The following is a 19,506-nucleotide window of genomic DNA, read 5'->3' on the forward strand; positions in this document are numbered from 1 at the left end:
GCTCTAGCTTCCACAGTGAGGGAGCGAGCATTGATACTCTTGGGCCTCCACTTGCTGACGCAAGACTTCTTGGTATCCATCCATGTCAATTGGCACTGGTAAAACATTGAGCACCTGCTGAATAGCCTCTTCTGAAACTAAAACTTGCTTCCAGCGCATATACACCGATCGAAGAGAGGAGAGATGGTAGTTAGTGTAAAATTCTTCCACCCAAGAGAGGTTGATTTCCCTTGGTTTCCTCAAAAGAAACTCGCATCCTTAAGGAGCAATCTTGTCCGGCGGAGCGAGCAAATGCTCAGGATGATAGTTCCTTACGGCTATGGAAGGGAACTTGAGTTCACAAAAGCGGTTGGGGAACCTTGAAGAGTCTCGTGCCGGTTTGCCCTTGTTATCCTCATCAATAGGAGCGGGTGTCTTTCCGTTCTTTGATAAAGGTTTGGTTCCTATTGAAGAACGCGCCTTTGAATTTGATCCTTGGAGCACCCTTTTTGCGGCCGGTTTCCTCGAAGCTACCTCCTTGCCCTTTTTGGTGGCCATCCTAAAAGGAAAGGGGAGGAAGGAAAACATTAACCCAAGAAACAAATTGATGAAAACATGCAAGTGATTTGTCATGCCCATGATGAATATGAATGCAGGGGTTATATCACTTGGCATGTGATGCAAGAGAAGGTAAGGCATGCAAAAGCATGAGAAGAGTAGTCTCAAGCATCCTTAGGAAAAGAAAGTCATGTTCAATTAATATGGGATTGGCAAGTATGAACCTTAAGCACATAAATTAGACTCAATGCATCGAAGAGGAAGCAAGTGAATGAGGAGGGAGCACCAATTTGAAAGTGTAAAACTAAAATGAGCCAAAATGGTAGTTGTGCATTTCCTCGAACACTTGGCGTGCAATAATCAAGCAATGAGCAATTATGAAATACTAAACCAATCTAAAGCCCAAAATAGAACATCAATCACCACATAAACATCACACAATGGTAAAAGCGTGACAAAAGATCTAGTAATGCAAATTAAGTTCAAGTTCAACATCCATGGATAAACAAAGAAAAGATAGGGAAAATAAGCAAACAAAAACAAGAGATATCATTAACAATCAAAAGAGAAACTAAGTAAGATAGCAAGAAGCAATTGATTAAAAGAAATAGCATAAAGGAAAGTGGAAGTAAAGGAAAGGAAGAAGTTAAACCTTGAAGAGTATGAAAAAGCAAGGTTGAATCTTCTTTTGTGAAGATGAGAGAGGAAATAAGAGACGTGTAGCACCACCAGAAAAGGTGGTTGTCACCGGTGAGTGGTCGGAGACAATGGTGGTGGGTTGTTGAAGAAGAAGGAGAGAAAAGAAATGATGAAGAGAGGGGAAGAGTGAACTAAGAAAGAAAAAGAGGAGAATGTGAGTGAGAAAGGAGTGAAACGGCGCGAAATATTAAACTGATTCGCGCAGATGGCGCGCGCGCGCAAGATGCGCTGACGCGTCGTGAAGGTGCTAACTGAGGGTGCGTGCGCGGCAGTGGCGCGTGTGCGCGAGAGGAGTTGTGCCCCAGGCACAAAAGTGGCATAAACCTTGCTCAAGTATCTGGTTTTTGTACCAGGGTGACCCAGGGAAGCATGCGCGCGGACGCGCACCATGCGCGGGCACGTGCTTGTGGTATTCGAGAGATGGCGCGGACGCGCACTACTCGCGGACGCGTGGGCTTCGGCACAAAGTTGGCCCAATTGTGGCATAACACTCTGGAAAATGTACCAAAGACTCCACAAAGCCCCATCGGCGTGCGCGCGCACTGTGCGCTTGTGCGTCGATGGTCAACTGGCAATGTTGCGCGCAGGCGGCATGTACGCGAACGCGTGGGTGCCTGGCGCGAGTTGGGCACAAAGTTAGCCTGACTCTCGGGTTTTTGGCCTGAAAATGGAAATTTGCAACCGGCGCGCGCGCAATGTGCGCTTGCGCGTCGATGCTCTTTTTCAAAGAAAAATTTTGTGTTTTCTTTATCTCTTTCACAACCTATCTAAATGAACATTCTACCTATCTAACAGAATCAACAAAGCTAGCATCTCTAAGCACTCAATCAATCATCAAAAGATCATAAAATTCAAGGAATTAAAGATACTACAAGATGGTATAAACAAGGAAGATCTTACCACGGTGGGGTGCCTCCCACCAAGCACTTTTCTTTTACGTCCTTAAGTTGGACGGTCCTCTTCTCAAGCTTCATCTCTACTTGGTGCATCCTCCAATATGTACACCTCTAGCTCCCTTGGAAGTTTGCAACCATGATATTTCTTCACTCTATGCCCATTCACCTTGAAAGTTGCCTCACTTTTTGGGATCAAACAATTCCACCACTCCGTAGGCCTTCATTTCTTTTACCTTAAAAGGTCCTTCCCACCTAGAACGGAGCTTGCCAGGCATAAATCGGAGCCTTGAGTTGTAGAGGAGGACTTCATCTCCTTCCTTAAAGTCCTTCTTCCGAATGTGATGGTCATGGAATGCCTTAGTCTTCTCCTTGTAATTTCGGGCATTCTCATATGATTCGTTCCTCAAACACTCAAGCTCTTCTAATTGTAACTTCCTAGCTTCACCCGCCTTGGCCAAATCCATGTTGCACTGCTTTACCGCCCAATATGCTCGATGCTCAATTTCCACCGGAAGGTGGCATGCTTTACCATAGACGATCCGAAAGGGACTCATCCCTATCGGAGTCTTGTAAGCCGTTCTGTACGCCCATAGTGCATCTCCTAGCCGGAGGCTCCAATCCTTTCTTTGTGGATTGACCACTTTTTCCAAGATTCTCTTGATTTCCCGGTTGGAAACTTCTGCTTGCCCATTTGTTTGCGGATGATAAGCAGTAGCAACCTTATGCGATACTCCATAGCGCTTGAGCAATGCTTCTACCTTCCAGTTACAAAAGTGGGATCCTTGGTTGCTCACGATTGCTCGTGGCGACCCATAACGGCAAACAATATGATTCCTAATGAAAGAAACAACGGTGTTGGCGTCGTCAAGGCGGGTAGGTACAGCCTCCACCCACTTTGACACGTAGTCAACCGCTAACAGAATGTACAGATACCCACTAGAGTTAGGAAACGGTCCCATAAAGTCAATGCCCCACACATCAAATATCTCACAGAACAACATAGGTTGCTGAGGCATTTCATCCCTTTGGGATGTGTTTCCTGACTTTTGACACTGATGATAAGACAGACATAGCCGGTTAGCATCCTTGAATAAGGTTGGCCACCGAAATCCGCAATCCAACACCTTTTTGGCGGTCCTTTGTGGGCTAAAGTGGCCACCACAGTCGGACGAATGACAAGCTTACAGAATTGGTTGAAATTCGGATTCTGGGACACACCTTCGGATTACTTGGTCTACACCTCTCTTCCACAAGTGAGGGTCATCCCAAATGTAGTATTTGGAATCACTCCTCAACTTGTCCCTTTGATTTTTCGAAAAGTTGGGAGGAAAGATTCTTGTAACCAAGTAATTCGCCATTGGGGCAAACCAAGGAAAACTAGCTGACACAGCATGCAAACTTTCCAATGGGAATGAGTCATTGATCGGAAATGGATCAGTTTTTAAATTCTCAATGCGGCTTAAATGATCAGCAACCAGGTTTTGAGATCCACTCCGGTCTCTAATCTCAATGTCGAATTCTTGCAAAAGCAAGATTCAACGTATGAGTCTAGGCTTTGACTCATTCTTTGTCAATAAATACTTCAAAGCTGCATGATCTGTGTATACCATTATCTTTGAACCTAGCAAATAAGATCTGAATTTATCTAAGGCATGAATAATGGCTAAGAGTTCTTTTTCGGTAGTGGTATAGTTGGATTGTGCAGCATCTAGCGTCTTAGAAGAGTAAGCAATGACATAAGGAAGTTTACCCTCACGCTGTGCAAGCGCGGCACCCACAGCATAGTTTGACGCATCGCACATTATCTCAAACGGCAACGTCCAGTTGGGGCCTAGCACAATCGGTGCTATGGTGAGAATTTTCCTCAACTCTTCAAAAGCTTTTACACATTCACTGTCAAACTCAAAATCCACATCTTTTTAGAGTAGGCGCGACAGTGGCAAAGCAATCTTGCTGAAGTTTTGATGAAGCGCCTATAAAATCCTGCATGTCCCAAAAACGAGCGGACTTCCCTCACGGATGAGGGGTGAGGCAAAGTAGTAATAACATCGACCTTGGCCGGGTCTACAGAAATGCCTTCATGAGATACTACATGTCCTAACACTATACCTTGTCGTACCATAAAGTGACATTTTTCAAAATTTAAGACAAGGTTGGTGTCAACACATCTAGCTAGGACCTTGGCCAAGCTCTCCAAACAACAATCAAATGAGACACCATAAACGTTGAAATCATCCATAAAAACCTCTAGACAATTCTCCATTAGATCGGAGAAGACACTCATCATGCACCTCTGAAAAGTGGCGGGTGCGTTACATAGTCCAAATGGTATCCTTTTATAGGCAAAGGTGCCAAACGGACATGTATCTGAAAATATCCAGTAAATCCATTAAGAAAACAGTAGTGAGATTTACCTGCCAAGCGGTCTAGCATCTGATCGATGAAGGGTAAGGGGTAATGGTCCTTCCGTGTGGCGGCATTCAATCTTCTGTAGTCAATACATACTCGCCACGCATTTTGCACTCTTTTAGTGACCATTTCTCCGTCTTCCTTCTTGACCGTTGTGATGCCCGACTTCTTGGGAACAACTTGAACCGGGCTCACCCACTCACTGTCGGAAATAGGGTATATGATATCCGCATCCAGTAGTCGGGTGACTTCTTTCTTCACTACGTCAAGGATGGTTGGGTTGAGCCTCCTTTGCAGTTGCCGAACCGGCTTGGCTCCATCTTGGGTCAATCCCTACAATATCCGCAAGGCTCCATCCTATCGCTTTCTTGTACTTTCTTAGAACGTCTAGGAGTTTTCCCTCTTCTTCACTTGAGATTTCACTAGCAATAATAACTGGAAACCCACAGTTGTTTTCTAGGAATGCATATTTCAGATGGGAGGGAAGGGGTTTCAGTTCACTTGCTACCTCAAGATGAGGTTCCTTTTCATCAGGCTCATGGGACTCATTCTTGGCAACTTCTTTAAGTTCATCCTCTTGGTCATCTATCTCCTCAACGGGGGGGTAGCACGACTTGTCATGATCTTCTTCTTGTACTTCCGCTACCACTTCATCAATTATGTCGCATCGGACCATAGAATGTTCTTCGGGATGATGTTTCATGGCTTCCTCTAAATTGAACTTGATAGTCTTGTCTCCAACTCCAAAGGAATATATACCAGTGAAGGCATCTAGCTTGAATTTGGAGGTTTTGAGGAAAGGTCTACCAAGTAGGACGGAGGATGAGCTTCTACCTTCCGTTGGGGGCATCTCAAGGATGTAAAAGTCAACCGGAAAAACCAAATCCTTAATTGCCACAAGTACATCTTCAGCTATTCCCATTACTGTGATCACACTTTTATCGGCTAAGGCAAACCTCGCCCCCGACTTCTTCAATGGAGCTAAATTCAACCGCACATAGATGGAAAGCGGCATGATGCTAACACAAGCTCCCAAGTCACACATACAATCATGAAAAGTGTATCCACCAATACAACAAGACACTAAGCACGGTCCAGGGTCACCACATTTTCTTGGAATAGGCTCTATCAAGGAAGAAATCGAGCTACCCAAGGATAATGTCTCCAATTCCCCTATTCTACCCTTGTGTGTACACAAGTCTTTCAAAAATTTTGCATACTTGGGGATTTGTTGAATAGCGTCAAGGAGTGGTATGGTTACCTCGACCTTTTTCAACACTTGGAGCATGTCTAAATCAAATTCCGGTGTCTTCTTTGCTTTCTTCACCATGGAAGGAAATGGAATAGGAATTGATTCATCGACTACGGCTTTCCTCTTGGGTTCCTTGAGGTTTACTCCTTCTTCCTCATGCCTTTTGTCTACCACCTCTTCTTCATGCGGAGCTCCAACAACTACCTCTTCCTCATGCATCTCTCCCATGACTCTTGGGGGTATTTCCTCCAATGTAGTCCCCGACCATAGAGTGATGGCATTGAGACCGCCTCTTGGGTTTGGTTGGGGTTGGGATGGAAGGTTGGATGAACTTGAGGGTTGGGTGGTGTTGTTATTGGGAGTTGGTGGTTGGCTTGACATGTTCATCTTTGAGAGTATGTTGGTGAGGTTAGCCAATTGAGTGTTCAAGGCCTCAAATTGAGCCTTGTTGATCTCATCTTGTTTTTCCATAGCGGCTCTAAGCTCATCAACTTGATTGTTGGAAGATGTAGGAGTTTGGTTTTGTTGTCTATGGTGTGGTGTTTGGTACTTGGTGTAGTTATTTTGGTTTTGGTTGGCTTGGTAGTTGGTGTTATTGTCGTGGTATTGGGATGAAGATGGGTTGTTATTGTGATGAGAAGGACGGTTGTTCCATCTTTGGTTCTGATTGCTTCCTTGTGCATTATCTCTCCACCCTTGATGTTGATTGCTACCTTGATGGTAGTTGTTCTGGCCTTGAGAAGGATATGGTGGACGGTTGTTGTAATTCACATTGGCTACCACAAGGGCATGTTCCTCTTGAATTTGATGGCATTGATCGGTGTAATGTGTAGTGCTAGAGCACAATCCACAAATCCTAGGAGGGCCTTCAAGTTGAGCAACCGGAGGAGGGGCTTGGATGGCTTTGATGGAGTAGTACTCCCTTTGATCTCTTTGAATTTGTGTAAAGATGGTGGCCATATCCCCAAGTGCCTTGGTTAGACTTGCTTCGGAGGGGGACGGTTCTACCACACCCTTAAGGGGGTTATTTCTCACTCTTGTGAGTTGCGTAGACTCGGCGACATCCTTGATCAAATCCCAAGCTTCTCCTTCCGTCTTGTTTTTCGAAAGGGACCCGCCACTAGAGGCGATAAGCAATCTTCTATCTTCCGCACAAAGACCTCCGGTAAAGTTGCTAATGAGCAAGCGAGTGGTCATTCCGTGATGTGGACATGACTCCAATAGCCTCTTGAACCGAGACCAATACTCATACATGCTCTCTTGGTCTCTTTGCATTATGCCCGAAATCTCTTTCCGGATGTACTCGGTCTTCTCCGGTGGGAAGAACTTGTCAAGAAGCTCTCTTCTCAAAAAATCCCAATTAGTCACAATATCATCCGGTAGCGAATAAAACCATGTTTTTGCTTGTGCTTCAAGAGAAAAAGGAAAGGCAAAAACCATGATGGTTACCTCATCGGCTCCATGCCTTCGAGCCGTAGAACAAGCAACATGAAAATCCTTCAAATGTCGGATGGGGTCTTGACCTGGCAACCCATAATACTTAGGAAGTAGATTTATCAAGCTACTCTTCAACTCAAAGTTTGGATCAAAGTTAGGATACCTTGCTTGTAACGGTTGAAGTATGATATCCGGAGCTCCTTGCTCATGCAAAGTGATCCGGCGTGGCTCCGCCATGTGTGGCTCACCTGTAGGATGCAAAGATGTATTAGTAGTGCCAACAGAAGAATAGGAAGTATCGGACTCCAAGTTACCCTCGGTGGCGTCTAGTGATTCAGTGTTTTCCTCAAGAGAGGCCGAAGTACTAGGCGTGTAGTCCAATCGCCTTCTAGCTTGCCGAGTGTGTAACAAAGTTCTTTCAATCTCGGGATCAAAATTGGCTAAGCTAGAATTCGGTTGCGACCAAGTCATCAAACTTGAAAGTCATAGTACAAATGCAAAAGAAATTTAAACTATAGCTAAGTATTGAAAGAGCAAAATATCTACAATATTCACATATTCACATAACCAATATCAAGGCATACGTTGCAACCATTCCCCGGCAACGGCGCCATAAATTTGACACGTGCACAACCAAGGGATGTTATATTGGTAAGATTTTTTTCTTTAATATCACCTCGTTGTGAGTATAGCCTACCAACAACAATCCTCGGGGGTCAAATTTAGAAGAGGGATTTGGTTGTCACAAGTTTAACCCCAACAGAAATAACAGAAGTATTCAAACAAGTATGAGCATGAAATCCGGGGTTGAGAGTTATGAGCATGAAAATAAATGGAAAACTTAACAAACAAGTAATCTTAAATTGCAATAAATTAATTCAACTACGTAAGCAAAAACTAAGCAATTCCAATGAGTAAGCAATATTTTACTTAATTCTACCTTAAGCTAAACGAATAACTATGACTAAGACACGTGAAATTGGAAATCAGTTTTCAAATATGAATGATAAAAACAACTCTTGGCTAGACACGGAAATTGGGGTCACAATCCTTGTCCAACACTCCATCTTGACAATTATGAGGAACCAAGCTCATTAAGTCTACTCCCAAGTCTTAAGTACGTGATATCTACTCCTAGACTTGAAGTACGTCAAATGGCCCTGGCCACATCAACCCATAAGTCCCAACCTACCTACTAATTAGATTAGTAGTGGGTTGGCGTCAATGAGTATCAAATTGACCACCCAGGGCTCCCAAATCATCAAATCCATTAGATCCAATGACTCAAGTTTACCCAATTCCCTTGACCTAGGCCAAGAGTGAGAAGAACTACTCCATAATCAAAGTAAACAATTCATCAAACACTTGGTAAGAGCTAACAAAAGACATGTTTAAAATAGTAATTAAATTGAATTCTACAAATACCCGCTAACAATGATCAACATACAATCAAACAATCAACAAGATTAAACATAGAAATCATCAATGTAACATCAACAAAACAAGATTCACAACATTCATGAAATGGGTAAAATAACAATTGACAAGAATCATAAAACTATCACTGGATGTAAGCAAGATTGTAGCAAGGAAATTAAATTGAACAATTAAAACTGTAATTAACAAAATCCAATTCACAAATCAACAAGGAAAAATCAAAATGGAAACTAGATCTAGAGAGGAACAAGGGTTTCTCTCTCTAGAATCACCCAAGAACCAAAGAAACTCTCAAAATTATGTCCTCGTCTCCAAATAAGTCATCCCTCTATTCCCCCTAAGCATCCTTGGGTCTTTTCCATGCAGAAACAGCTTGAAATTGGGCCTCCTTGGCCTCAGAAATCGCCAGGCACGATTTCTCTTAATAAGGTCACGTGCAGCTTCCCACGCGTGCGCGCCATGCGTGCACGCGCGCCGATTACTTTTGTGATCCACGCGTGCGCGCCAGTTGCGCGTGTGCATCGATAGAAATCTTCCAATCTGCGTGGATGCGTCCATCCTTGCGCGCCGCTTCTAGTCAGTTCCATCCACGCGAGCGCGTGGAGTGCGCGGGCGCGCCGATGCTGCTGCTTCCAAGACTTCAATTCTTCATGTTCCTCCCTTTTTGTACAAGCTTTCTCCCTCTCTTCTGAGTCATTCCTAACCTATAATTCCTGAAATTACTCAACACAGATATCACGGCATCGAATGACAATAGAAGAGGATTAAAATATGGCAATTTTAAGGTAAAATAAGCATGTTTTTCATCATAGAGCAATATTGGGAAGTGAACACAAAACCATGCATTTCTTGTGAATAAGTGTGAAAAATATTGATAAAATTCTCCAAAATAAGCACAAGATAAACCACGAAATCGGGGTTTATCAGTTATCAACTGCTTGAGATGTATTTATGCGTGGTTGTTTATAATTATTTTATCTGCTATTATTTGTGAACTGATTATGAATGATTCTGTTTATTAATCCAAACATTTCAAAAAAAAATGTACTTCGCAAAATAACTACGCTTTTAATAATGAATAAGGCTCATATAATAAATAATATATAATAATTAGGAAAACAAGTATGATCATGGCGTACCAGAATTTGGGTCGTTACAATTTGGTATCAGAGCAGTTCATTTCCAGTAAAGCCTGGGGAGTGGACTGACTATGCTTCACTGCATACTCTGCTTGTGTGTCTCATGCCGTTAGGGTATCTTAAAGATACATTTGGCATGAATGTCTATGAGCACTCATTTTGGGAATGTTCGTGCTTAACTTGAGATATTAAGACTGATCACCATAATGTTGATTGTTTGGTGTGGATAAGACCTCAATGACTGTGAATAGGCATGATTTAATCGAGTTCCTGATGCCAGGGCATTTTGGCCAGTTTCACTGACCTTTTCTTTATGGTTTTAAGGTAGTTTCATGCATTTTCTTAGGAAATAAGAAAGTTTTGGGTAAATAATCACTTACATCTTCATTCAAGCAAACATTGTGAATTTTACATGATTTCATGAGAATTATGCATGAATTAAAGGACAAATTGAATGATGCATGTCTCATAACTTGGATTAGAGCTTTGATGCACTTTATTGCTTGATTTCAGGATAAAGGAAGCAAGGAAGAACCACATTAGTAGCCACATTAGTCTAGCTAATGTGACCACTAACGTGGAATGAAGGCTAGCTTGCAACGTTAATAAGAAAAGTGATTGCCAATAACGCCTTCGTGAGCCATCATAGCCCACGTCAGTTGCCACGTTAACTATGTTAACGTGGAAGCCAACGTGGAAGAAAAGTAGAACTCCAACGTTATTGGTAAAAGTAAGTGCCACTAACGTTCCAAAAGGGGCAATTCGCCACGTTAAGAGCCACGTTAACTTAGTTAACGTGAGCTCTAACGTGGAAGAAGAAGATGATGCCAACGTTAGTGACACTCACCTTTGTCACTAACGTTGGACTAAGCCCATATTGGCTACGTTAAAAGCCACGTTAACCTAGTTAACGTGGACTCTAACGTGGAGGTGATGCGGGTGGAAACTGTCTCTCAACAAATTTCCTTCGGCAAGTGTACCAAATTTGTCGTCAAGTAAAAACTCACAATAGAGTGAGGTCGAATCCCACAGGGATTGATTGATCAAACAACTTTAATTAGAAGAATGTTCTAGTTGAGCGAATCCAGAATTTGGGTTGAGAATTGCAGAAAATAAAATGGCAGGAATGTAAATAACAGAAAAGTAAATGCTAGAATTAAAGGACTGGAAGTAAATGACTGAAAGTAAATTGCAGAATTGTAAATGGGAATGGGGGATTTGCTTATAAAAGTAAATGGCAGAAATTAAAGAGAATGGGTAAGATCAGAGATGGGGAGTTCATTGGGCTTAGGAGATATTGAAACCCTCCGGATCAAGTTCATTTTCATCTCTTCCTCAATCAATGCACTCATTGATCTCCTTGGCAATCTTAATTGATTGAATTACAAATTCAATCTCTCAAATCTTGATCAATAGCCAATTCATTGGTCAATTGCTCATGAGAAGAGATGAAGTATGGTCACTGATTATACCACATGCATTTCCCAAATCAAGTATTGAGAGGGTTATAGTCACATACCCATCCAAACCCAATTTGGTCCAGCATGAGAAAGCATTTCTAGCTTGATCTCTTCATTCCTCTTTCAAGGTTCAAAAGAGATCCAAGTTTGAATAGCTTCTTTTCCAAGATAACTACCCAATTGGATGAAGATCGAAAGCTTTCAAGTAAAATCAAGAGAAAAGATAGAAGAAGAATAATGAAAATTAGTATTGATCCATCAAATTACAACAGAGCTCCCTAACCCAATGAAAGGGGTTTAGTTGTTCATAGCTCTAGAAAATGAAAACAAAGATGGAAAATACATCATAAAACTAGAAAATGCAGATAAGGTAAAATACAGAGAGTAATTCTCTTTTTCCCCACTTTTCAGAACTCCTTAACAATTCAAAGCTACTCCTATATATACTATTTTTCTCAGCTTCTAGTTGGCTCTTCAAGTCTTGGGCCTTTGGATCTTGAGTTTGAAGCAGTTCTCTTCTTCATTTGGGCTTGGTTTTACTTGCAGAGAGAAAGTGTGAAGTGGGCAGAGACTTTAGCTCAGGACGTTAGGGGTGTTAACGTTTAGTGAAAATATGAGTTCGAGAACGTTAGTGACAATCAACTTTCTCACTAACGTTCCTAAGTAAAAGCCACGTTAACTTCAACGTTAGTGGCACAAACGTTGCGACTAACGTTGCCTCTAAGTCCTTCGCACATGTTATTGAGACTTAACATTCCCAATAACTTTGAAAAGCCCCCTTTGTTCCCACGTTAGAGCCCACGTTAACTAAGTTAACGTGGCTCTTTAACGTGGGCTTGCCATCCTTCGAGAACGTTAGTGACACTCAACATTGTCACTAACGTTCCAAGGTGCCCCTATGTCTTACATTAGAGTCTACGTTAACTAGGTTAACGTGGCTTCTAACGTGGCCATGCTTAGCCATCCGCAACGTTAGTGACAATGTTGAATGTCACTAACGTTGGCGTTTCTTTCACTCATTAACGTTAGCTTCCACGTTAACTAAGTTAACGTGGAAGTTAACGTGGCTCCTTGGGGGGTTGTGTGGTTGCTTCCAACGTTAGTGAGAATGTTGGGTGTCACTATCGTTGTCGACCACTCTTGCTTCTTACGTTAGCTCCCACATTAACCAAGTTAACGTGGGAGTTAACGTGGTATGTTTCTCCTTAGGCCAACGTTAGTGACAATGTTGAATGTCACTAACGTTGGCGTTTCTCCCCCCTTCTAACGTTAGAGGCCACGTTAACTAAGTTAACGTGGACTCTAACGTGGCTACTTATGAGAATTTGCCAACGTTAGTGACAATGTTAAGTGTCACTAATGTTGGCTCAACTTCCCCTCTCCACGTTAGAGTTCTCGTTAACTTAGTTAACGTGACTCTTAACGTGGTCAATGATGGCTTCGAGAGCGTTATTGGCAATCACTTTTCTCATTAACTTTGCAAGTTACCTCCCATTCGTTGCTTCCTTTGGTCCTGAAATCAAGCAATAGAGCGCATCAAAGTTCTAGTCCAACTCATGGGCAATGCAGCATATAATTTGTCACTAAACTCATGCAAAATCCTCATGAAATAATGTAAAATGCACAATGTATGCTTGAATCAAGGTGTAAGTGAATATCTACCCAAAACTAGCTTATTTCCTAAGGGAATGCATGAAACTAGCTTAAAAACAGTAAAGAAAAGGTCAGTGAAACTGGCCAAGATGCCCTGGCATCACAACACCAAACATAAAGCTTGCTTGTCCCTAAGCAAGTACTGGAACAAGAGAATGATGAATGGAATGCCGAGAGCAATTAGTCATTCTTGTGGAAGTCATATCACTGATTTTATGGTGGTTTCATGCATAGCAACTTAGGTTCATTCCTTTACTGGCTTTCAGACCTTTATCATGTCCTAAAACACTCACTTTGCTTACATCCCATGAGACTTTTATTCATTGATCCCTTTATTGTCATTTCAGAGCTTATTGGTTTTCTTAGGCTAAGTGCTCTGTAAGGGGGTAACTTTTAAAGATAAGCTTTCAGCCAACACTTCCGAACCAGTTGCTTCAAGGTGCTAGGTGTTGAAGCACCCCTAAGGACTTACTCCCTCAACTCTCTCCCCCATACATACACACCACAGGCATATAGTTCATTTATTTTCCTTCTTGAGACCTTGGTGTCCAGCACCTCTTTGGGTTACTAAATGCTCTGTAGTGAGGGTTACTCTTGATAATGGACTTTCAGCTGATAATCCCGGGTTAGTTAACCCAAGTTACCAAGTGATAAAGCACCCCTAAGAGCTTATTCATCCAAGTATATCCCTCACACAGGAACACCACAGACACATATCTTAAGATCAAAACCATTGGTGCCTAGCCTTATTGTTTACTCTTTTTCTTTTGTTTTTCCACTTTCATTATTCTTTTCTCTTTATCTTATTAGGATCTTGTCATATACTTAGTCTCATGAGTATATTCAAAGCAAAGTATTCAGGCCAGATAGTTGTCATCCCACCTTATGGTTGAACCAACTTAGCTAACTTATGATCACACCACAAACTCATGAATGTACTCCATAGTATGAACTCTACTCTGGTCTTTTGAAACATAAACATTCTCTCTTCATTTGATTCAAAGGAACAAGCATACAAGTAAGTAAAGTAAGGATGCAGTGACATAAAGACTAGCACACAGAGACCTATTCAGAAAGAAAACTTAAAAGACAGAATTTAAAAAGATTCAAACTAACATGGAAGCATGTTCTATTTCATACAAGATCTTCCTTATTTAAAGCATAGAAAACGATGGACCAAAAAGAACTCCACCACCTGTCATTCATGTGTATGCCCATGCTCCCATCCTTGCTTGTCCTCATTGTGTCTCTTGATGAGCGGATAATTTATACGCTTTTTGACATTGTTTTTAGTATGCTTTTAGTAGGATCTAGTTACTTTTAGGGATGTTTTTATTACTTTTTATGTTAAATTCACATTTCTAGACTTTACTATGAGTTTGTGTGTTTTTCTGTGATTTCAGGTATTTTCTGGCTGAAATTGAGGGACTTGAGCAAAAATCAGATTCAGAGGTTGAAGAAGGACTGCTGATGCTGTTGGATTCTGACCTTCCTGCACTCAAAGTGGATTTTCGGGAGCTACAGAACTCGAAATGGCGCGCTTCTAATTGCGTTAAAAATTAGACATCCAGAGCTTTCCCGCAATGTATAATAGTCCATACTTTGCCCAAGTTTAGACGACGTAAAATGGCGTTCAACGCCAGCTCTCTGCACAATTCTGGCGTCCAGCGCCAGAAACAAGTTGCAAAGTGGAGTTCAACGCCCAAACTGGCACCAAAACTGGCGTTCAACTCCAAGAATGACCTCTACATGTGTAACACTCAAGCTCAGCCCAAGCACACACCAAGTGGGTCCCGGAAGTAGATTTATGCATCAATTACTTACTTCTGTAAACCCTAGTAGCTAGTTTATTATAAATAGGACCTTTTACTATTGTATTAGATATCTTTGGACGCCTGGTTCTAAGATCAGAGGGGCTGGCCATTCGGCCATGCCTAGACCTTTCACTTATGTATTTTTAATGGTAGAGTTTCTACACTCCATAGATTAAGGTGTGGAGCTCTGCTGTTCCTCAAAGATTAATGCAAAGTACTACCGTTTTCTATTCAATTCATCTTATTTCGCTTCTAAGATATTCATTCGCACTTCAACCTGAATGTGATGAACGTGACAATCATCATCATTCCCCATGAACGCGTGCCTGACAACCACTTCCGTTCTACATTAGATTGAATGAGTATCTCTTAGATCTCTTAATCAGAATCTTCGTGGTGTAAGCTAGAATGATGGCGGCATTCAAGAAAATCCAGAAAGTCTAAACCTTATTTGTGGTATTCCGAGTAGGATTCAATGACTGAATGACTGTGACGAGCTTCAAACTCGCGATTGCTGGGCATAGTGACAGACGCAAAAGGATTGTAAATCCTATTCCAGCATGATCGAGAACCGACAGATGAATAGCCGTGCCATGACAGGGTGCGTTGACCATGTTCACTAAGAGGATAGGATGTAACCATTGACAAGGGTGATGCCTCCAGACGATTAGCCGTGCCGTGACAAGGCATTTGGATCATTTTCCCGAGAGAAGACCGAAAGTAGCCATTGACAATGGTGATGTATCACATAAAGCCAGTCAAAGAATGGAGTAAGACTGATTGGATGAAGGCAGCAGGAAAGCAAAGGTTCAGAAGAACGAAAAGCATCTCTATTCGCTTATCTGAAATTCTCACCAATGATTTACATAAGTATTTCTATCCCTATTTTATTAATTAATTTCGAAAACCCCATTACTATTTTATATCCGCCTGACTGAGATTTACAAGGTGACCATAGCTTGCTTCATACCAACAATCTCCGTGGGATTCGACCCTTACTCACGTAAGGTATTACTTGGACGACCCAGTGCACTTGCTGGTTAGTTGTGCGAAGTTGTGAACCATGGTATTGGCATCATGTTTTTGGCGCCATTACCAGGGAAAGAAAGAGCAATGAATTTTACATAATCAAAGTGTAATCACAATTTCTGCGCACCAAGTTTTTGGCGCCGTTGCCGGGGATTGTTCCAGTTTGGACAACTAACGGTTCATCTTGTTGCTCAGATTAGGTAATTTTCTTTTTATTTTATTTTCAAAAAAAAAATTTTCAAAAAAACCTTTCAAAAATTTTCTCATCTGTTTTCGAAAAAATAAAAATGTTTTCAAAAATTTTATTAAAAATTTTTAAGAATGAATTCTAGTGTCTCATGAAGCATGTGAAGCCTGGTTGCCTGTAAAGCCATGTCTAAATTTATTTGGACTGAGGCTTGCAATTTGTTATCAAGAGCAAGCTAGTTGTTGCTAATCCACCTGCTGCTGAACCTGATTTACATGCTGAAGCTTGGCTGGCCATTGGCCATGTCTAGTGTTCTGGACTGAAGCTTTAGACTAGGAATGCAAGATTCCTAGAATTCATATTAAAAATTTTGGAATCCTTATTTTTATTTTTAACAAAAATTTTCGAAAAAAAAATTACAAAAAAATTTAGAAAATCATAAAAATCAAAAATATTTTTGTGTTTCTTGTTTGAGTCTTGAGTCATGTTATAAGTTTGGTGTCAATTGCATGTGCATCTTGCATTTTTCGAAAATTTTCATGCAGTCATAGTGTTCATGATCTTCAAGTTGTTCTTGGTAAGTCTTCTTGTTTGATCTTTGCATTTGCATGTTTTGTGTCTTTTCTTGTTTTTCATATGCATTCCTGAATTCTTTATGTCTAAGCATTAAAGAATTCTAAGTTTGGTGTCTTGCATGTTTTCTTTGCAAAAAAAAAAAAAATTTTTTTTCAAAAATATGTTCTTGATGTTCATCATGATCTTCATAGTGTTCTTGGTGTTCATCTTGACATTCATAGCATTCTTGCATGCATCACATGTTTTGATCTAAAAATTTCATGCATTGCATCTTTTTAGTGTTTTTCTCTCTCATCATAAAAATTCAAAAATAAAAAAATATCTTTCCCTCTTTTCTCTCATAATTTCGAAAATTAGATTTGACGTTTTCAAAAATTTTTAAAATCTAGTTGTTTTTATGAGTCAAATCAAATTTTCAATTTAAAAATCTTATCTTTTTCAAAATCTTTTTCAAAAATCAAATCTTTCTCATTTTTCTTAGTTATTTTCAAAAAATATAAAAATGTTTTTCAAAAATCTTTTTCTTATCTTTATCACATAATTTTCGAAAATAACATCACCAATAAATGTTTGATTCAAAAAAATTTCAAGTTTGTTACTTACTTGTTAAGAAAGATTCAAACTTTGAGTTCTAGAATCATATATTGTGATTTCTTGTGAATCATGTCATTAATTGTGATTTCAAAAATCAAATCTTTTTCAAAACTAATTTCAATCATATCTTTTCAAAAATATCTTCCTATCTTATTTTTTTTTCAAAAAAATTGATTTCAAAATATCTTCTCTAACTTCCTATCTTCTTATCTCTTCAAAATTGATTTTCAAAATTTGTTTCAACTAACTAACTAACTTTTTGTTTGCCTCTTATCTTTTTCAAAACTACCTAACTAACTCTCTCTCTCTCTAATTTTCGAAAATATCCTCCTTTTTTTTTTCAAAAATTTCTTTTTAATTAACTAATTATTTTATTTTTTATTTTCGAAAAACTACTAACCTTTTTCAAAAACTTTTTTTTCAAAAATCACTAACTCTTTTTCAAAAATTATTTTTCGAAAATTCTTCTCCCTCATCCCCTTCTATTTATTTATTCATCTACTAACACCTCTCTTCATCTCACATCACTGCTCCTATCCTTACCTTTGTGTTTGGATTCTTCATTCTTCTTCACCCCTATTCTTTTTCTTCTTCTACTAACAATAAGGAATCTCTTTACTGTGACATAGAGGATTCCTCTTCTTTTCTTTTTCTCTTCTCTTTCTTATGAGCAGGGACAGAGAAAAAGGCATTCTTGTTAAAGCTGATCCAGAACCTGAAAGGACTCTGAAGAGGAAATTAAGAGAAGCTAAATTACAACAATCAAGAGACAACTTGATTGAAAATTTCGAACAAGTAAAGGAAATGGCAGCCGAACCCAACAACAATGCAAGGAGAATGCTTGGTGACTTTACTGCACCAAATTCCAATTTACATGGAAGAAGCATCTCCATTCCTGCCATTGGAGCAAACAACTTTGAGCTGAAACCTCAATTAGTTTCTCTGATGCAGCAGAACTGCAAGTTTCATGGACTTCCATCTGAAGATCCTTTTCAGTTCTTAACTGAATTCTTGTAGATATGTGATACTGTTAAGACTAACGGAGTTGATCCTGAAGTCTACAGGCTCATGCTTTTCCCTTTTGCTGTAAGAGACAGAGCTAGAGTATGGTTGGACTCTCAACCTAAGGATAGCCTGAACTCTTGGGATAAGCTGGTCAAGGCTTTCCTAGCCAAGTTCTTTCCTCCTCAAAAGCTGAGCAAGCTTAGAGTGGATGTTCAAACCTTCAGACAGAAAGAAGGTGAATCCCTCTATGAAGTTTGGGAGAGATACAAAGGACTGACCAAAAAGTGTCCTTCTGACATGCTTTCAGAATGGACCATCTTGGATATATTCTATGATGGTCTGTCTGAGTTATCTAAAATGTCATTGGATACCTCTGCAGGTGGATCCATTCACCTAAAGAAAATGCCTGCAGAAGCTCAAGAACTCATTGACATGGTTGCAAATAACCAGTTCATGTACACTTCTGAAAGGAATCCTGTGAATAATGGGACGCCTATAAAGAAGGGATTTCTTGAAATTGATACTCTGAATGCCATATTGGCTCAGAATAAAATATTGACTCAGCAAGTCAATATGATCTCTCAGAGTCTGAATGGAGTGCAAGCTGCATCCAACAGTACTCAAGAGGCTTCTTATGAAGAAGAAGCTTATGATCCTGAGAACCCTGCAATAGCAGAGGTGAATTACTTAGGTGAACCTTATGGAAACATCTATAACTCATCATGGAGAAATCATCCAAATTTCTCATGAAAGGATCAAAAGCCTCAACAAGGCTTTAATAATGGTGGAAGAAACAGGTTTAGCAATAGCAAGCCTTTTCCATCATCCACTTAGCAACAGACAGAGAATTCTGAGCATAATCCATCTAGCTTAGCAAACTTAGTCTTTGATCTATCCAAGGCCACTGTAAGTTTCATGAATGAAACAAGGTCTTCCATTAGAAATTTGAAAGCACAAGTGGGCCAGCTGAGTAAAAGGATCATTGAAATCCCTCTTAGCACTCTCCCAATCAATACAGAAGAAAATCCAAAAGGAGAGTGCAAGGCCATTGACATAACCAAAATGGCCGAACCCAATGAGGGAGAGGAGGACGTGAATCCCAAGGAGAAAGACCTCCTGGGACGTCCAGTGATCAATAAGGAGCTTCCCTCTGAGGAACCAAAGGACTCTGAGGCTCATCTAGAGACCATAGAGATCCCATTAAACCTCTTTATGCCATTCATGAGCTCTGATGAGTATTCCTCTTCTGAAGAGAATGAGGATGTTACTGAAGAGCAAATAGCCAAGTTTCTTAGTGCAATTATGAAGCTGAATGCCAAATTATTTGGCATTGATACTTGGGAAGTTGAACCTCCCTTGTTCGTCAATGAACTAAGTGATCT

The 19,506-nt window shown here is 40.4% G+C and overlaps 1 non-coding gene across 1 annotated transcript; it reads right to left on the reverse strand.

Moving 5' to 3' along the window:
• Nucleotides 1-18,319: 18,319 nt before the first annotated feature.
• LOC148567521 (small nucleolar RNA R71) lies at nt 18,320-18,427 on the reverse strand. The gene has a single exon (XR_015881530.1). It is a non-coding gene; the product is annotated as a small nucleolar RNA R71 (small nucleolar RNA).
• Nucleotides 18,428-19,506: the final 1,079 nt, after the last annotated feature.

The sequence above is a fragment of the Arachis ipaensis genome, chromosome B4 (assembly GCF_059453495.1).
Source record: "Arachis ipaensis isolate K30076 ecotype BB chromosome B4, ASM5945349v1, whole genome shotgun sequence".
Taxonomy (NCBI): domain Eukaryota; kingdom Viridiplantae; phylum Streptophyta; class Magnoliopsida; order Fabales; family Fabaceae; genus Arachis; species Arachis ipaensis.